Genomic DNA, 19,511 nt, shown 5'->3' with positions numbered 1-19,511 from the left:
TCTTGGGTGAACAGGACCATCCAAATCTGCAGCCGAGGGGCTGTGCATCCTTCGTGTACCTGTGTGTGCAGTCACTGTCATCCCCCATGACCTTTGTTACAAGTCGGAGTGGCTCAACTATCCCAGGGAGCCCCGGCGCTCTGCCCAAACATGTCCTGTTCCTCATTGTTTAACAGCAGCCCAATTTCTCCTTCATACATCGATCATCCCAGCCAATGGGGTAACCACTTTTGTCCCAGTGCAATGAGTAGCAGGAAATATTTGGGTGGCTGTCTCAGCTTCCAATTCCACTCTCCTCAGAGAGTCAGAATCATGGGTGCAGGAAGTGAAAACTTTATAAATGGGTCATTAGGTATGTTCATGAGAGATATCCTTCTCCCTTCCCCCTCCTTGGGACTGGACTGTGTACTCCAGCTATGGGGGAAATAGCAGCATATTCTGGAGCCAGGACACCACCTTCAGAAAGACAGCGCCTAGCCTCAAAAGCACTGTCTTCCAGCTGGCACTGTAATTGAGCCATTGGCAAGCCATTGCACCAAGCTGCAGGGTCAGGTGCTTCTGGGCAATGGGATTCCGGGTAAGAGCGAATCGCATGGGCATCAGCTCATTGCCTTTCCTCTCCGCCCAGGAGTACATTCTTTGGTCAGAAGCAATGTTGTGTGAGACAGTGAATAACATATTCAGTGACTTGACAGATGACAATGTTGGCAGAGGCCTGACAGGACAGCAAGCAGAAGCAAATCGAATCCAGAATAAAGGTCTGTTCCAACAGGACAAATTGCAGAGCCCTGTATTACAGGAAGGGCCCAGTGTGACTGACCTGCCACCCGGCAGCTGCATGACCTCCTAGAGGTATGTTACCATGTCAGCGGCCCCTCACATCCAAGGCTGGCTGCCGATGTCAGCGTACTGGTCAGTCTCGAGCGACAGCCATTCACAGGAGGGCCTCGGGGAGAGGAAGCCCATCTTGTTGAGCCTATTTGTAGCCTCTGTCCTGAGTACCAATGTTGCCATTCTGGTTACTGGGTCCTTTGCTCGGTACTTGGGCATTTTCGGAGGAGAGTGATAGTATTAAAAATATGAGTTGATCTGTCTGACTTTTAAAAGCATACTCAACCGAGGGGGCATTTTGGTGAGCATTTACACTTGGATACAAGTATTCTCAGTGTAAAAGCTCTAATCCACCTATTTCTTCTGCACCTGCCTTGTCATCAATATCCTGGTGTCACTCCTTCCAGCTCTGTGTCTATGCAGCCACCCTAGCCTGCTTCCTTTGCTCTGTATTGTCTATGTTAGCGGCAGCCTGACTCATCCACAGTGATGGCATGATTCTAGGTGATTATGGGCAATAACATAATTAGCTGTTTTTGCCATTGTTGATGAAGATTTGAAGGTGGAGGGACACCCAACACTGTCGGGAATGCTAAAGAACAAGGACCGAGGGAACTCAAGGGTCCGGGTGGCGTGGATGCTGAGAGTCCCACCAGAGTACAGCTGCTGGATAAATGACAGGCACCAGCTCGGTGCTTGCTGCCATTGCTCATGACTCACATCATTCTACTGCAGTGCCTGACGGATCCTGCTTAGACACCATGTCTCCACTTCTTGGCTCTTCCAGACTGTATCTCACGGGAGAGAAACACTTTCTCAAAGGGAAATCAAGTTGCCAATATCAAAGGTGAAATGGACAGTACACAGCCATAAACTCTACAAATGTCTGCTACACTGGACTCCGTGGTTTAAAGATTTCAAGGGGTTCAGAGGTCTTTTGGTGGGATGGTTTGGTGGCTTAGATGTGCTAGTTGGGTGGGGGTGGAGTGACCATTACCTGCTTAGAAAGTTGGTACGTAATAAATGCTACCTCCTTCCCACCACCCACCTCTCTCTTTTCCCCGTTTCATCTCCCTGTCCATGTCCGAGTTGCTGACCCTACTGTCTGGTCTGTGATAATCACTCACATTCATCTCACTTTTTGCCTCACTGGCCTCAAGCCTGCACACCAGACCACACAGCCCACTTTTGGTCTGGAAGGTATGGCTGTGGTGGCCCCAGGCTGCTCCCATCTGGGCTTTGCAGGCATAGAATCATATACAAGACTTCCATAAAGGGAAGAGGTGTGTTTTGCCTCCTGGCAGGTTTACAGCAGGTCTGAGAGATTTCTGGGCTCAGGTGTCAGACCCAGAAGTAAGGCAGGGGGCTTGGGCAAGAGCAAGGAGAGCAGAAGAAACTAGAAAAAGGCTTTGTGTGTGTATTGCTCCCAAGAGTGGTGACGCTGCATCTCTAAGACGTTTGCTGTACGTGGTTCCCTGACATGCTCCAACTGTTCTTGAGAGGGGGCCTGGAGAAGGCCTGCAGGCTGTGATGTCAGGGAACCTTGGCTCCAGCCCCAGCTGGCACTTCACTGACTCTGCTCCTTGTGTATTTCCCTTCTGAGTCTTGGTTTCCTCCTCTGTGGAGTACAATAAAGAACAGTGTTTGGATAAGTGTGGGTGTGCACATGCATGCATATTTATGATTCACACATGTAGTTATACACTCTGCAATGCATTTTATCTACATTATTTTATTTAATAGCCCCACCTAGCTTTAGGGCTTACATATTATTAAACTTACTTGATAGATGAGAAAACTGAAGCTCATAGAAAGGGCCATGACCAGACTGTGAACAGACGGTTTAGCTGGCACCAGAGTCCTGTCTGTCTGACCCAGATGTGTGTGTTTGCACAGTCCTACTCTGCAGCCTGGGCACTTGCAGTGTGAGTACCGTGTCTGGGACAGAGCGACCACTCCATGATTATTGCTACTCTGTTTGAACATAGGCTTAGCTGCCACTCACGAGTCTAGCTGACTCCATGCACGTGGGTGTAGCTGCCATGAGCAATATTTCAGTAGAGCTTGTCACTGAGAGCATTTCCATATGCTAATAAAAATTAATAATTCATGTTCAGTAATCTGCCTAGTGCCTTTCCCACCCCCATTTCTCTCTGGGAGACAAAGTAGAGTAGACATGATGCTTCCCAGAGGGAAGGCCCAGCCATCTGCATAATAATCTCCACCCAGGGCTTGGTGGGCCCGAGTCTTTCCTGCTGAAGGTGGGGTGAATGACTGAGGTGGGGGTTACAAGTCAATGCCAGGCTCTCCTTTAGGGGGCCCTACATGCTCTGTGCTGGCATCCAGGACCACAGGGAGTTGCGTCTGTCTGCACTGGGAATGCGCTCTGCTGCTGAGCATTTATATCTGAGTGGACTTTTCACAGTGATGATTTTAAATTAGCCACCCCATGATTTTCTGGACTTTGTGGAGCCTGAGCAAACCCTCCCTGGGGAGCAGGCTTAGCAGGCCACAAGGGCTTTTCCTACTTAGGCTAATGTCTGTATCACCCTCGAGCTTGGAGGAATTTTCCAAGCCACTAATTTGTACTTTGCCAAGAGACAAGAGTGATGAGTGGTATTATTTTAGGCTTTCTAAACTGGAGCACCGCTTTTGGGTACTAGATGTTCTCAATTTCTAATTTCCTTTAACTCAGAGATCTGGCGGCTTTTGTTGTACTTAAAAGGGCAGTTGGGTTTTTCAGAGAAGTATTTCTGGCCTCTCTCTTTGACGTACTAAATGATAACTTTTGTTTCTGCAATTCAGTTCAACAAATATTTATCATGTGCTTATTAGATGTCAGGCTCAGAGCTAAGTGCTGCAGAGGGCATAAAGGCTGGTGATTCACTTATTCATTCATACATTCGTCTAGCTATTCATTCAACAACATTTTGGAGCACCTGCTGCTGATCAGTCACTGGCAGGTGCTAGGCTGGAGATGGATGTCAGTTGCGATTGTGTTCTGCTTTGTTAACAAAAAACCTAATTAAAGTGCCTTAATAAATAAGGATTTTCTTTTTCTTATATACCAAGAAGCTTGCAATCAGATAATTACTGGTATTCATTAATAGGCTCTGTGATGTTCAGGGTGATATTTCTGCTATCACTGAGCCTCTTCCTCATGATCTCAAGATGGGTGCTGCAGCTCCAGCTATAACTTCCATTTTGAGGTAGGAAGAAGGAAAGACTGAGTCAGCTAAGTTAGGATATTTTTATCAAGAGAAACAAACTTTTCCCTCATCACTCACTCTCAGTCAATTTCCTCTTATATATCATTGGTCAAGACAAAGTCACTGGTCACTTCCTATGTGCAAGGGAACTTGGGCAAGGGACTGGGCTGTCATGACTGGCTTTGCTCTGTCACACTTCTTCGTGGCCTTCTGAAGTAAGGAAGAAAGGAGGATACTACTGGATACATAACAGTATTTGCAAAAATACTAAATGAAAGATTCAATGTCCTTGCCTTCAAGGAATTCTCCATCTAGTGGCAGAGGCAGAGGAAAGCGAGTGGCAGGACATGCGATTGGTGGAAGGGAAGACCACAGTTATACTGAGCACCTCTTGTATAGGAGTTCAGGTGCTTCTCAATATAAACCTGTGAGAGAGGTGAAACAGACATCATTAGTTCCCCTTTATAAATGTCCTCACCTGTAACGCTGAGGCAGGAAGAGGCTCACTGATGGTATTCTGGGGGCCACATTGGTGATGTATAGAAATCTGGCCAACAAATCTAGGTCTGCTGACTCTTCCCCACAGTTCTTACCCTTTTCTAACCATCTAGCTTTTGACATGTGAGGCTCCTGTTTTCCCTCCTTAGATTGTAAGTCAGCAGGTGGTTGTGTGGCTCTGACACAGCCTCAGCCAACTGCCAAAGCCTTACCTGCTTACCTACTTACTGACCCACCCACCATTTCACTCACCCACCCACACCTTCCCACCCCTCACCCATGCATGTGTCCCCAAAATAACATTGATGTGAAGACGGTAGGCATGGGACAAATGTTACAGCAGTGAGCACTGAATAAATGAGGGATTCATTAATCCTAAAAGTCAGATATTTTTAAAAGGAACACAAACTACACACCTAAATGGTAGTTTTAATTGTTTTCCCTTCCTAGTAATGTGATGCCCCACAGAAACCCCAAGTTGCAGCTCCCTTGTCAATAGGCATTTCTACCCAGATGAAGATACTGGCAAGTTCATGACCTTCAGAAATGGAAGGTCTCAAATTAACTTGCCCAAGGAAGTCAGCCGGATGAGAATCTCCTTACTGAATGCCCAAATGCCTTAGATCCACCTTGCACTGTGCAAGGCTCTCAGGCATGCCCCTTACTTGAACTCCAGATTTCTCTCCTGAGCAAAATGACCCCTCTGACTACTTCCCAGTGGACTTAAACTAATAGCAATAATGGCTGTAAAGACTGAAGTCTGAGGTTAGCAATTTCCAGATTATGTCTCATTTAGTTTTCACAATTTCCCCTGGGAATGATATTATCTCCATAGAATGGACAAGGACCTGAAAGCACAGAGGAGCAAAGCAATTTACCCAGGGTGGCTCAGCTAACATGATCGTGACAGGGTTATGATTTGAACCCGGGGCTCACCAACCCTGTGCTCGTAAGCCCAGGGCAAACTGCCTCCATATAAATCTGCTGTGGTCCTCACCAGCGCTTCGGCACCATCCAGTGGACCTTTGTGACACAGGGGAAACATTACGTACCTATGCTATCCAATACAGCAACCGCCAGCCACTTGAAATGTGGCTGACGCAACTGGGAACCAGATTTTTTATTTCACTGAATTTTCATTAATTTAAATAGTTGTGTGAGATGAATGGCTATTATTTTGGACAGCACAGTTCTAAAACATTACAGACAATTGGGGAACCTGAGGTCAAACAAAATGACCAATTTCCCTAAGGTAACAAACACCCTTATGGGGCTCCTGACTCACTCACAAAGGGACAAGTCCCAAGGAAGGAAAAGTCAGGGAAAACTTCTGACCCCAAACTTGCTATTTCAAAATACATCTGTCCATTTCAGTTTTCTACTTGTTGATTTTGGTCAGGGAACCAGAAATGACTCTTGATATTTTAGGCAGGTTGGGATGCAATTCAGTAAATTAATCAGAGCCCCACCCACCTACACTCACCATAGAAAAGCCAATACATTTGATTCTGATATTATGACTGGACTTTCAGAAATACAATAAGAATGGCAAGAAAGCGAAGTTTTGGGGGGTTAATAAAATGCCATCAGTCTTGGGGTTATGATACTCCTCCTTGTCACATTATAGGAAAACAGTAAATGTTTGATCAATTACTGATGATTTGGCTACAATTAGTAACAAGGCAAACCGAGCCTAGGAAAAGAGAGACACAGTAGAAGGTGGTAGAGAGCATTTCGAAGGTATATTTTTAAATCGAGCCTTTTGGCAAATGAAGAGGTCTCATTGCTGTTGTTCAGATGAGTCAGACTATGCCCTGTAGAATGTCCAGGTATTGCCTGAGCAGAGTTCAAGGTACAGGAATGGGTACTGGGGAAGTTGCTGCAATCATTTCCCCACCTTCCAGGTTAGCCCAATCTTATCCATTAAATAAAGGAAATTCATGAAGGTTGCCTAGACTCTTTCCCATCTCAGGCATCCTATTACTTTATCCTGTATGAATTCCCTGCAGATTCTGAGTTGACTTACCCATGGGAGAAGAGTAGAAAGTGTCCTCCATGCTCTCTCCCTTCTGGGAAGCAGAACAGTAATCAAGGCCCACCTTTATGACCTCATTAAACCTTAATTTCTTCCTTAGAAGCCCCATCTCCAGAGACACTGGGGGTTAGGGTGTCAGCATCTGAATTTCGGAGGATCTTCAAACATTCAGTACATAACAGTAACTATCTCATTTATTCAGAGAAGAGCAAAGCTCAAAGCATTGTTCACCATCTCTCTCATAAGAGATTCTAAGAGTCCCCAAAAGAACAGGGCAGGTGGCAGAAATGAGGTGTTCATGCCTGGGCATGAGAAAGGTCTTTCCCTCACTTCAGAAGCACATCTAGTTATGCATTTCGCATAGTAGGTGCTCATAAATGTTTATTAAGTGAATGTGTGACATTCAGCCCATAACATTGCTCAGACTACTGAGGCTCAAATGAAGTGGAGAATAAACTAAGGACTTTGTAATAATGTGACCTCAGAGCATGGAGAGACTTGTAAATTAGCAGAGAGGGGTTTCAAATTGTGCACCTTATAAAGGATTATCCAGGAAACATGTTCTCCATGCTCTCCTGAACTCTGCAGGTTTTAATGGAGGTAATTTTTTTCTGAATAATCTAGGCGGGATGTGGGATATACAGGCCAGGGTTGTTGTGTCTGATATGTGTTGATCTCACAAACCTATTGATGTTTGAGAAAATGGGTCCTCTGCCATTAATTGCTGGCATCTGATAAAATGTAAACTGCACAACCTGTTCTTTCTTAGGATCAAAACCTGCCTTCATCCAATTTTGTCACCCCAAATTTTAAAGATGAATGGAAAATGGAAGGAGTAGGAGGGAATGAGGGGGAAGAGAATCATCCAGAAGGATTCAGCTATCTGAAGAAGCAGCAGGGCCACTGCGGGAACATTTATATGGAATCACTCTTCCATTATGTACTATTTTCATGCCCCTGGTCAAGGAATTAAACTTCCCTTAGACTCATTTTGTAAAAGCTAATGATACTGCCTTCCCCACCAGGTTGTGGTAAGGATCAAATCAGATAATTTTTCTACCATACTTAGCATCATGCCTGGAACTTAATAAGCAACCTATAAATGTTAGTTCTATATGTGTGGGTAAAAACAACAGTCATTAGACATCCTTTTCAGAACATGACCACTGAATGATACAAATCAGGATGCTAAGAGGACAGTTTGCTCCTTAGATGATCAGTGGGAATGTTTGTCCCCAGATCCATTGTTCTGAAATAAATTATCAAGTTTCAGTCTATCTAAGGGACAGACTTAGATATAGGTTTGCTGTTGTGATTCCAGCCAGAGACCCAGAAACTACTCTAGATATTGTCAGGAAGGGCTTAACACAGGAATTAGGTGCCAAGTAGGAAAAACCAGTACTTCTTCCTGAGAGTCCCCTTTACTCCCACACTACTACCACACTCACACCACTTCTGACCCCCAGATGCTGGGGTTGGGGGGTTCCCCTACCAAGCAATTCTTTGCAACACCAGCTGCGTGATGTACAATTTAATTCAATTCAGACAATTCTAATATGATCTACCTGGAGTTAGCATCAGATCCAACTGGTTAAAGACTTAGTAGCCCAAGACTTCCCCCCATTTCAGACGTGAGTCACAAGTCCAGGCTGTCTGTCCCTGCGCTTCTGACCAATGGACTATAAATCAGGGGATCCAACAACCACCTCTTCAGGTTTGATTTATTTGCCAAAGCATCACATAGAATTCATGAAAATGGTTATTTACATTTGCTAGTTTATTAAAAGATATGTTAAAGGGTACAGGTGAACAATCCTGAGTGCAGGGGTTTCTATCCCTGTGGAGTTGGGGTGCATCACCCTCCTGGTACGTGATGTGTTCACTGACCTGGATGCTCTCTGAACCCCATACTATGGGAATTTTCTGAAGGCTTCATCAAGTAGGCATGATCAACTATTAACTCCATCTCCAGCCTCTCTCCCTTCTGTGGAGGATGAGGGTGGGGCTCAAAATTCCAGGCTTCTAACCATGACTTGATCTTTCTGATGACCAGCCCCATGCAGAAGCCAACCAGGAGCCCTCCCGGGATCACCTCATTAGAACAAATATGTTCCTGGTTGTAACTCCAGGGAAAAATCTCGGGGCCAAATATACCTTTGAAACCAAAATCAGTCAAAGGTAGAAATAAAGTGGGAGAAACCTGTTTATTGCTTATAAGCAGTTGTCCACTTCTGCTCTCCCGTGTCTCTCTGGGCTGCAAAAAAAAGGGATCCCACCCAAACTCTCCTGTTCAGATATGTTCTCCCTCCCCCTTGTAATTACTTACTGATATGGAGATGGACTACTCTCCACCCCTTGGAAACACCTATTGATATGGAGATGCAATAAGGCCAGGCGAGAGATATTGAAATATTGCAATTTTACCCACACTGGTACTCTTAGATCACTAAGGAATTTACAAGGGTTTCAGAAACTCTGCCTAAAATGGTGATTAAGACCAAATATGTATTTACTATAAGTCCCAATATCACAGGTGCTCCATAGAACTTTCAGCAAAGCTGGGCATAGAAACATCAGGGGAAATCATCAATGACCCCAGGAAATCAGGCAGTTGCAGGAACTGGATGAGACTGCCACCCGCAGAAGTGATTCACAGGAAAATGCTTGGAAAACACCATAAAACATCACACAGCCATCTGCTAAAACCATGCGTTTGCCCACCTATGTCCAAGCATTATAATTGTTCCCGCTTTTCTCCACATATGATGTGAGTTCCTGTCATGGGCAGAATCTAAATAAGAGCACAGCTGACAAGGAGGCCTGCAAAATGCAGTTGTCAGGTTTTCAGCAGCAGAGGCACAGGGGAGAGCTTAGAAGCAGGAGATGGTATCGAATACCTAGGGATATGGTTGATTCTCATTATTCACAGATTCTGTGTTTGCAAATTTACCCACAAACTCACTAAAATTTATTTGTAACCCCCAAGTCAATATTCATAGTACTCTCATGGTCATTCACAGCTATGCACAGAGCAGCAAAAGGTGCGAGTCATGCAACATGTCTGTTCCCAGCTGAGGCTGACAAGGGGGCGCTCTGCCTTCTCACTTCAGCTCTCAGGTAACGAGTGTCCTTTTCACGGTCTATTTAGTGCCACTCTTCTTCTTCCTCATTTTTTTTTTTTTGGCATGTTTGCACTTTATTTGTTGGTGATTTTATTTGAAATGGCCCCTAAGTACAGTGCCCAAGAGCTGGTGTTCCTAAGTGCAATGAGGCTGTGATGTGTCAGATAACTCTTGGTTCAGGCATGAGGCTGTCAACCGGGAAAAGGACACAAAACAGAAAAAGAACAAAGGCCTTTTTGGGATCTTGGAGTTGCAGTTCAGGGAGCACAGATTCTGGACTAAGCAGAAGAGTGCCCTGATCATGTGGGGAAAGCCAAGGGTTTTAATAAGGGAAAAAAAGGGAGATAATTACTTGATTTAGATAAAGAAGAGAAGAGAAATAACTGTTAATTTGGCACTAACCGGCTGAGCCACTTTTGATTACCCTCTGATCAATTGTATTAGTGCTATTAAACACAACTGTTCTGGTATGCATTAGTTAACTATTCCATCATCATAAAGTTCATATCAACAGCTTTATGATCTGAATGCCAGTTGTTCTGTTGGCTTTTATGAACAATTGCTTGTACAACAATTACCAATTTTGGCCCAGTTCAAGAGTTCATTAGTTAGAAAGGAAAATGGGGCTTCAAAATGGAGTTTGTCATGTCCAGAAATTTTCTACAGTTCCACAGGTTATAGTGCTGTTCAGTGGTAATGCATCAGCAGTGTATAGTAACTAAGGTGTCTTTAAACAGATGTGCACATAAAACAAGGTTACATATTGATCAGCTGATTGATGTGTGACCAGAGGCTCACCAGAACCCCCATGTGTCCTCTGAGATTCAGCATTTGTTAATTCAGTGTTCACTGATAGCACGTTAACTACCGGGCATAGTGAGAATTAACTGTAATGTTCAGAGCACAGAGAAGCTACAAATGCATCTTTGATATGCTTCTGAGCTTGTGGCTCTCTTCCCTGGGGTGGTGAGAACAAGAAACTCACCTTTGGTATCTCTTTGCAAGGATGTTCAGTTAAGAAGAGAAGTGGTCCAGCATGCTCTGGTGTACTCAAGGTCACCCCAAATTCACATGCAGGCACTGGCTTTGAAACTGAGACCCTGGAGTTTCCAGTATGGGTTCTCCAAATCTGTGCACCTTCTCTTATAGATTCTGTGTGTACATGTGTGTGTATATATGACAACTTAAAAGATTAAATAACCTCTGTTCTAAACCTCTAATGTTCTTCAAACTTTAAAAGGAGGAAGATACGCGAATTCATGCTGTCTCCTTGGAGCGGGGAGGGAGATATCAGGTTTACCCCACCATCCTCAGGATCGTTTTACACTTAAAATACCTAAAGCCCACAAAGATTACGAGGAAGAGGTTTTCCTGAAGCTACCATGATGTCAAAACACTTGCCTCTTACTTCAGTGTCTTTTCTTTTTGCTTGGTTGCTTTGAAATACTATTCACTTGCTTCTGAAATAAGGAAATTGAACTTGCTGATCTCCCAAATCCCTTACAAATCTAAAATTCCATGACTTTTTGACTCTGACATTCATGCAAGGCTTCAAACTGTTCAGCACTATGCTGGGGACAGGGGCTGAAGGAAGATGTAAAAAGAGAAAACAATGAATATGCAAACAGATCACAGAGACATAAAAATTTAATAACAGTGCATTGATCCTTTGTGCTTTTGATCAAATGACAGCTCCTCCAGGAAGCCTGCCTTGATTTCCACTTCTCAGCAGGAAATTTTTCTATGATCTTATAGCGTTAGCCTGGATGTCTCATTAATACTAATGACTAACATTTACTGATTGCTATTATTATAATTATTGCATTTTACATAGAGTTAAAATTAATCCTCACAATAGCCCTATGTAAAAGATGTTCTTACTGGCTTCATTTTACACATGAAGACATTTTATCTTTCCTATTTGGACTCAAGCTCTTGTCAGAATTCCAGGTCTAGACCATTCTCTCCTTCCTGATATACTGTCTTCTCTTTGGTTCACATCACCCAGCTCCTCCTGTCCTCTCCCTGCACTAACGATTACTTTTCCATTTTTTTAATTTCAAAAATTTATTTTGATCATCTTCATTGAGGTACAACTGACATATAATAAACTGCTGATGTTTAAAGTACAAAATTCTATGTTTTTTTAAAATTATAGTTGGCATACAATATCAGTTTCAATTGTATAATGTGGTGATTTGACAATTATATACATGGCACCGTGATAAGTGTACCATTTCTCACCACACAAGGTTATTACGGTATATTGACTATATTCCCTATGCTATACTTTTCATCCCTGTGACTTACTTATTTTCCAACTGGACAGTTGTACTTCTTAATCCCTTTCACCTATTTTGCCCCACCCCCCAGTAACCTCCAGTTTGTTCTCTAAAACACAATTTATAAGTTTTGCCACATAAATACACCTGTGAAATCATTAACACACTCAAGATAATGAATGTGCCCATCACAGCCAAGAGTTCTTTTGTGTCTTTGTGTCCCATTATATTCCCTACCTGACCGCCCTCGACTCCAGGCAACCACTGATCTGCACTCAGAGTTGAGGCAGTATTGTGCATTTTATAGAATTTTACATAAATGGAATTTCATACAATATGTACTTTTTTGCCAGGCTTCTTTCAAATCAGCACAACTATGTTAAGATTCATTCTTGTTGTCTATCAGTAGTTAATTCCATTATATTGCTAAGTCATATTCTATTGTATGGTTGTGTCACAATTTCTCATCCACTCCACCTATTGATGCACATTTGGGTTGTTCCCAGTGTTTAGCTATTACAAATAAAGCTGTCTTGAATATTCAGAGTATGTAAATCTTTGTACAGATGTTAAAAAATACATATCTTGAGTAAATTCTTAAGAGGGGCATGGCTAGAACATATGGTGCATGTTTAATTTTCAATCATACTACTCAACTGTCCTCAAAAGTGTTTGTACCTTTTTACCTTCCCACCAGGAAGGTAGGAGAGTTCCAGTTCTTCCATGTCTTGTGAACACTTGGTATGATCAGTCTTCTTAATTTTATTCACTTTGTTAGTGGTATCATATTATACTTTCAATTTTCTTTTCCCTGATGACTGATAATGTTGAACATATTTTCATGTGTTTATCTGCCAATCTTATATATTCTTCGATGAAGTGTCTTTTCAGATGTTTTGCCAATATTTTTTTTTAGTTTGTTTTCTTTTAATTGAATGTTGAAAGTTTTTCTCTATTCTGGATGAAAGCACTTTACAAACATATGTTTGGCAAATATTTTCTGACTGTTTGTGGTTTTCCTAATAGTGATTTTGAAAAGCAGACATTTTTAATGTTGTTAAAAGCCAGTTCATTATTTTTTTCTTTTATAGGTGGTGTTTTTAGTCTATCTAAGAAGTCTGTGGTTAACCCAAGTTCACAGTGAATTTCTTCTATGTTTTCTTTTAGATGTGTTACAGTTTTAGATTTGACATTCAGTTGTACAACCCATTTTAAGTAAATTTTTCTATATGCTGTGAAGTATGGATAGACATTCTTGTTTGTATGTGTGTGTATGTGTGTGTGTGTGTGTGTGTGTGTGTGCATGTGTGTGTGATATCCACGTATTTCAACATCATTTGTTTCTCCACTGAATTGCCTTTTCACCTTTGTTGAAAACCAGTTGTCCATATATGTGTGGGTCTATTGCTGGGCTCTCTTGTATTCCATTGACCTCGTTACCTATTTTGACATGAATATCATACTGTTTTGAAGACTGTAACTTTAAAATAAGTCTTCAAATCAATTAATGTTAACCTTCTAGCTTTCTAGTTCTTTTCATAATTGTTTAACTATTCTAGGTGTTTTGCGTTTCCATATAAATTTTGGAATCAGTTTGTCAGTTATGGCAGCTCACGGAACTTTCAATTGAGATTGCACCAAATGCGTAGATCAATTTGGGCAGAATTGATATCTTACCAATATTGAATCTTCTGATCCATGAGCACAGTATGTTTCTCCATTTATTTAATTCTTCTTTAATCTGTCTTAGTATCTGTAGCCTTTGGTACACAGGTCTTTTGTCATATTTTCTCTAAGCATTTAATATTTTTTCATGCTAAGTAAAAATATTTTTTTCTAATTTCAAGTTTCCATTGTTCATTTATAGTAGATAGAATTATGAGGATTTTTGTATATTGGTCTTGTATCCTGCAACCATGCTAATCTCACTTATTAGGTTTTTAGAGATTTCATCCTATTTCTAAATAGTTGGTTCTATAGCTAGGTCCTGTGAATTAAACTGATAAAAGAAAGATCAATGGAAAAAAGGAATACAAATCTAATTAATATTTTTAATTTTGCATGCATAGGGGATAGACAGAAGAGAAGTGAAAATCCAAAGAAGAGGTTGTACTTGGAAGCTTATATGTCATTTTAACATGATAAGAGGAAGTACTAGACAAAGAAAAGAGGAGTTTAGGTTTCTAGCAGCAGTACATTGTAGGGAGGTTAAAATATGGGGAAACTAGTGGAAGATAAGGGTTATATTAGTGGGGCTTGTTTATGCACATTTATTTCAACACTGACTTTCTTGTTCTTCGTGGACATAAAACTCCCCTGGAGAGGGGATTTGTGGCAGCCTAGTTTCTCAGAAGTCTCTGCTTTTAGGCAGATAAGGGAAGTCAGATACGAGGGATTCTTTCTGCACCTGTTGATTCTCAAATGCTTTCACTTCAAAATAATCCATATGCCAAAGTGGCAGACTTTGGGTTGGTGTATGCGGATCCCCTTACAATATCTGTAATAAAGACAGTTTTACTTCATTCTTTCCAATCTGAATCTTTTTTTTTTTTTTACTGGATTGCACTGTCATATACTCTGGCGACAGCTGATATCTCCATCTTGCTCCTGAGCCTAGAGGGAAAGCATTCAGCTTTTCACCATTAACAATGTTAGCTGTAGGTTTGCTTAGATGTCCTTATCAAGTTGAGGAAGTTCCCCTCTATTCCTAAATTGTTGAGAGTTTTTATCCACAATGGACATTGGATTTTGTCAGATGCTTTTTCTGTATCTATTGAGATGTCCATGTGGTTTTTCTTTTTAAGTTGGCTTATATGGTAAATAACATAGATTGATTTTCTAATATTAAGCCCCAAAGAAAGACTTCCTTCAGAAGTATTTTTGTGTTAGCCAAGATTAGTCAACATCCCTGTCCCTCCATTTCCTCGAAGGAGCTGGGACGTGAACCAGAGCAAGTGTGGGTGGGAGGAAGAAACTTTTAAGTCTGAAAGGTGAAAAAATCAAGCCTTATTAGCAAGTCAGTCCCAAGACTCTGCACTGAGCCAGTTCAAAGAAGTTGATGAATAGAATTTGGCCAGAGAGTAGATATCTGAGGATAGCTTCATAGGTTTTTGAAAAGAGATAGGACATGCCACTGAGGGAGTGACAGAGCTGCTTAGTGACACTAATAATGGTCATTGTCATTTTACTTTTCTGTGGAAGAGAAAATAGAGCTAAAAATTGAGAACTTCCTTACTATTACTAGTATCCCACTGGTCCTTTGTACACACTTACCACTTCTTTTCTGTTCTTCCTTAAAGCTGCTACTTGAGTGATTAGCTTAAAAATCAAAACATAGTCATTTTACTGTCCACCCTGTAACCCAACTGCTTATGAAATGAAGTGTCTATCCCTTTAGCATGACTTACAATGTTCTTCACATTCTCTCCTCAACCTCTGTCCAGGTCCCTTTTCCATTAATTTTCAAGTGCACCCAATGAAGTAGAAGCACCAACATTCCTGATATCCAGAAAATACACCTTCTCTCCTAAACCTCATTACCTTTGTCTTCAAGGTCTTTCCCCCATTTTCAATCTTTTTTGTTTCCCTCCATATATATATAGTCTCAAGTTTATAGTTCTGTTAATCTCAGTTATAATTCATTGCACACTATCATCTATGAAGGGGTTGCCTTTAATTTGCCAGAATCCCAAATGTGCTATAAATGGAGTTTTGTGAGAATTACCCTGGTAATTAGTTTCTTAGAGGTTGAACCCTGGTCAGAGAGCATTATTGTATCTCATTTGACTAAATTTTGACTAAATATTAACAGATTGTTTCACAGAATGGCTACACCAATGTCTATATCCTATGTGTATCTTAGAAACACTTGGTATTACCCAGCTTTGTAAATTTGTCAGGCTAATAGGAATTAATAACTGTGATTTTGAATGTATCGCCACATGCTCCTTGGGTTTTTATTTTCTTCTGTCAATTTCTGGTTTACATCCTTTATACCCTTTGCCCTTCCCTTTGCCTTCTTCTTTACCTAATATTCCCTTCTGTACTCTTCATATGGGACCCAGTTCAAATGCCACTACCTCTATGAAACCTTCCCTAATTACCCAGATAAATTGAAAATCCCTTTCCTAGGTGGCTATGGTGCTTTGCTTACACCCATATTATGGACAGTCTCCAACATATGATGGTTTAACTTTTATTTTTGACTTTACAATGGTCTGTATGAAAGTAATATGCATCCAGTAGAAACTATATTTTGAATTTTGAATTTTGATCTTTTCCCAGGTGAGCAATATGCATACAATACTCTCTTGTGATCATGGGCAGTGACAGCAAGCTCCCAGTTAGCTGTGTGGTCACAAGGGTTAACAAACAATACACTGACAACCATCTGTACCCATACAAGCATCCTGGTTTTCACTTTCACTTTCAGTAGTTTTCAATAAATTCCATTAGATATTTAATACTTGACTGAAAAATAGACCTTATGTTAGATGCCAACTACAGGCTAACGTAAGTATCCTGAGCATGCTTAAGTTAGGTGATGCTAAGCTATGATGTTCAGTAGGTTAGGTGTACTAAGTGCATTTTCAACTTATGGTATGTTCAACCATGATGGGTTTATCAGGACATAGATCTGAATATGTATCATAATGCCCTCCTATCATTCATTTCCTTATTTGTCTCTTCTACTAGAAAATGAAACTGAAATAGATAATAATACTATTTCTTTATCAAAGCACATAACCCAGGGCTTTGCACAAAGCTAGATCACAGTTATGTTTAACAAAAGAAAAAGAAGAATTGTGCATATTTCCAGTGGGCAATTAAAAATATTCACAGGATAAATTAATCTATGAAATCTGAAAGAATGCCACATAGAATTGTAGATTATCCAAAAGCATTAGATGTGTTGGAGATAGAGGACAACTGTGTTTAGAGGACAATTCAATATCTAATTCTTAATGCAAACATCTGTTTCTTTTGCTTTACATCTAACAAAGCTGGGTAAACTCCCTGCTCTATAGCTATATGCATGCATAGTGTTTGTTGACATTGGGCCAAAAGGTATCACCTGAATTCAGATGATTGGAAGGACAGATCTGTTGACTCAGCATCTCAAGACACTGCCAAGTATACTCACATAAATTCGCAAAGCCACCATTCCAGTTAGAGGTGTCATCTTGAGAGGCTGCACTTGGAACTGCAGAATTGCTTAAAGCAAAACAATCATAAGGGTTGAAATGTCGTAGGCTGAAAAGTCAAATAGATCTTTACTGGCAAAGAAGAAGCATGTTTCTATTCTCAACACCCAGTGGATGTGGTCAGTGTTGGCCTTCGAGATGCATAAAGATCAAAACTAGCCTCAGTCTTATGAGAATTCCTATGGCTGGACAGGCCTGGCCAGAGGAATTAAAATCTAGTGCTGTTTTGCAGCCCTACAGCAGTGAGTTCTCTAGACTCTGAGGTTGGTGAGGTCTTTTCAGAGTCAGTCTGAGGACTGAGACACCAAGGCTGGAATATGCAGTTTGGGGTACCTATACTTCCTGGGGTGTTGGGAGGTGGCATCTGAATGAGCAGGAGAGCACCACTGACTTGAGCAGGCAGGATGTCCTCAGGGCTTCCTGGAGCTTCTGCTGACATACATTTGTTCAGGCGTGGCCGTAGACATACCAAGACTTTAGATGGTGAATACTCAGGAGGAAACTGGGATAGAAAGGAGTCAGGTATTGGAGAGGCCCTTAGGAATTAATTATTCTTAGTAACTAGTCTCCAAACAGACACAGAGTATCTGGACTGGGTATTGATTTCCAGATTGTGTCCAGTCGCATCTCAAACTGTTCATTTGTAGCAGACAAAATGAAGGCTGGTAGGTGCACCTTGGTCTCTGGGCTGAGGGATTCCATCTGGTGTAGTGTGTAATTCTAGTTTTTCACACAGCAGCAACTCTAAGAGACAAGAATGATTGTAATGCAATATCCTTTTTACAGGTATGTGAAACAACAAAGGATAATTGTTCTTGTAACCATTTATTCATTCATTCATTCACTCAACCAGTGAATAATAAGTAAGAGTCTATCATGTACCAATCCCTCTGCAGTCTTTGGAGCTATCATAAAAGCAGGGTGGAATGGATCCCTGCACTCATGAAGTGTACACACTTAACTATCAAAGATCCCATGCAATTATAACCATGATAAAGTGCTCTGAAGGGAAAGAACAGCAGGCTGGGAGGGTGTAAAACAGGGGACTCCAATCGGTATTGGAGAAACTGGCAGAGGTAGGGAGCTTGTCTTGGAGGAGATTACCTCCCTGGAGAAGAAAGAGCTAAGCTGAGATCAGCCGACCAGGCACTTTCCAGAAGCAGGGAGGTGGGGGAGGTTTTGAAGAGCATTGTGGATGGGGAAAACTGCACGTGCCAGGCTTTGAGGGGCAAGAACTAAGGGCATCTAAAGAACTGAAGGCTGTCTATAGGTGATAGGGATAAAGAGATGCCAGCCAAACCCCACAGGTGTGTGGAGGCCATCCTGACAATTTTACTGTCGATCCCCCAGGCAGTAGGAAGTCATACAGCACTTCAAGAAGAGGGTAGCATTATCTGATTTGTGTTCGTAAAACCCACTCTGGCCACAGCCTGGAGAATGGATGATGGGGGCTAGGGGAAATTCCCCTGAAACACTTAAGAGATCATTATAACAGTCCAGTTGAGAGATGTTTGTAGCTTGGATTAGGGTGGAGACAGAGATGGATGAAAGTGGATACCTAATATATTACTGAGCAAATATGTGGCAGGAGGACTTAAAATGAATGGACACCAAGGAAGACAGGAGCAGGTCTTTAGTCTTCCACCTACAAATCAGTGCTCAGGAAGAAATGGTGGAGAACGAGATTCAAGGTACAAGAAAGATGGGCAGATCCTGATGTCACGTGAGTGTCATCTCCCTGTGGTCCATCCTGTCACTCTTTTAGCTATTGCCATAGAGACTGGTAGAGAGGGAGCCGTGCACTGGGACATCTGGGAGAGGGGAGCAGCCAGAAAGACAACCAGGAGAAGAACAGACTGGGTTGAGGGTGAGGAGAGGGTGCAGCTGCCAGTCAACATCCTTCCTCAGTGGTAGAACTTCATTTTACTTCACCTCATAAGGACAAACAAAATGTCCACTCCCAGGCCACTGTAAACAAGGCAATGCTCTCCTGAGGAGAAAGAGAGAGGCAGGGAAGCTCGGCAGCCCCCATTACATCCCAGGAGCAGTGGCCATCCCTTCCTCCCATATTTGGATGTCTCAGTTTATAAAATTAAACTGTACAGAAGTGTTTCCTTTGCTCCTACCAAAATAACTACAAGTCATTGTCCTCATCATTTGAGCCAAGTCAAGAGTACCCACCACAATGTCATTCTTTGAAAGTTAACAGAACATATACATGCATTTATTTAACACTCACACATTTCTGGGATCTTAATTATTTAAACTTCCCAATGATGCTCTGAGGACTGACATTTTGCAGATAAGAACACTGTGACTCAATCAAGGAG

The sequence above is a fragment of the Manis javanica genome, chromosome 10 (assembly GCF_040802235.1).
Source record: "Manis javanica isolate MJ-LG chromosome 10, MJ_LKY, whole genome shotgun sequence".
Taxonomy (NCBI): Eukaryota; Metazoa; Chordata; class Mammalia; order Pholidota; family Manidae; genus Manis; species Manis javanica.
Note: the sequence above shows the minus strand (reverse complement) of the source record.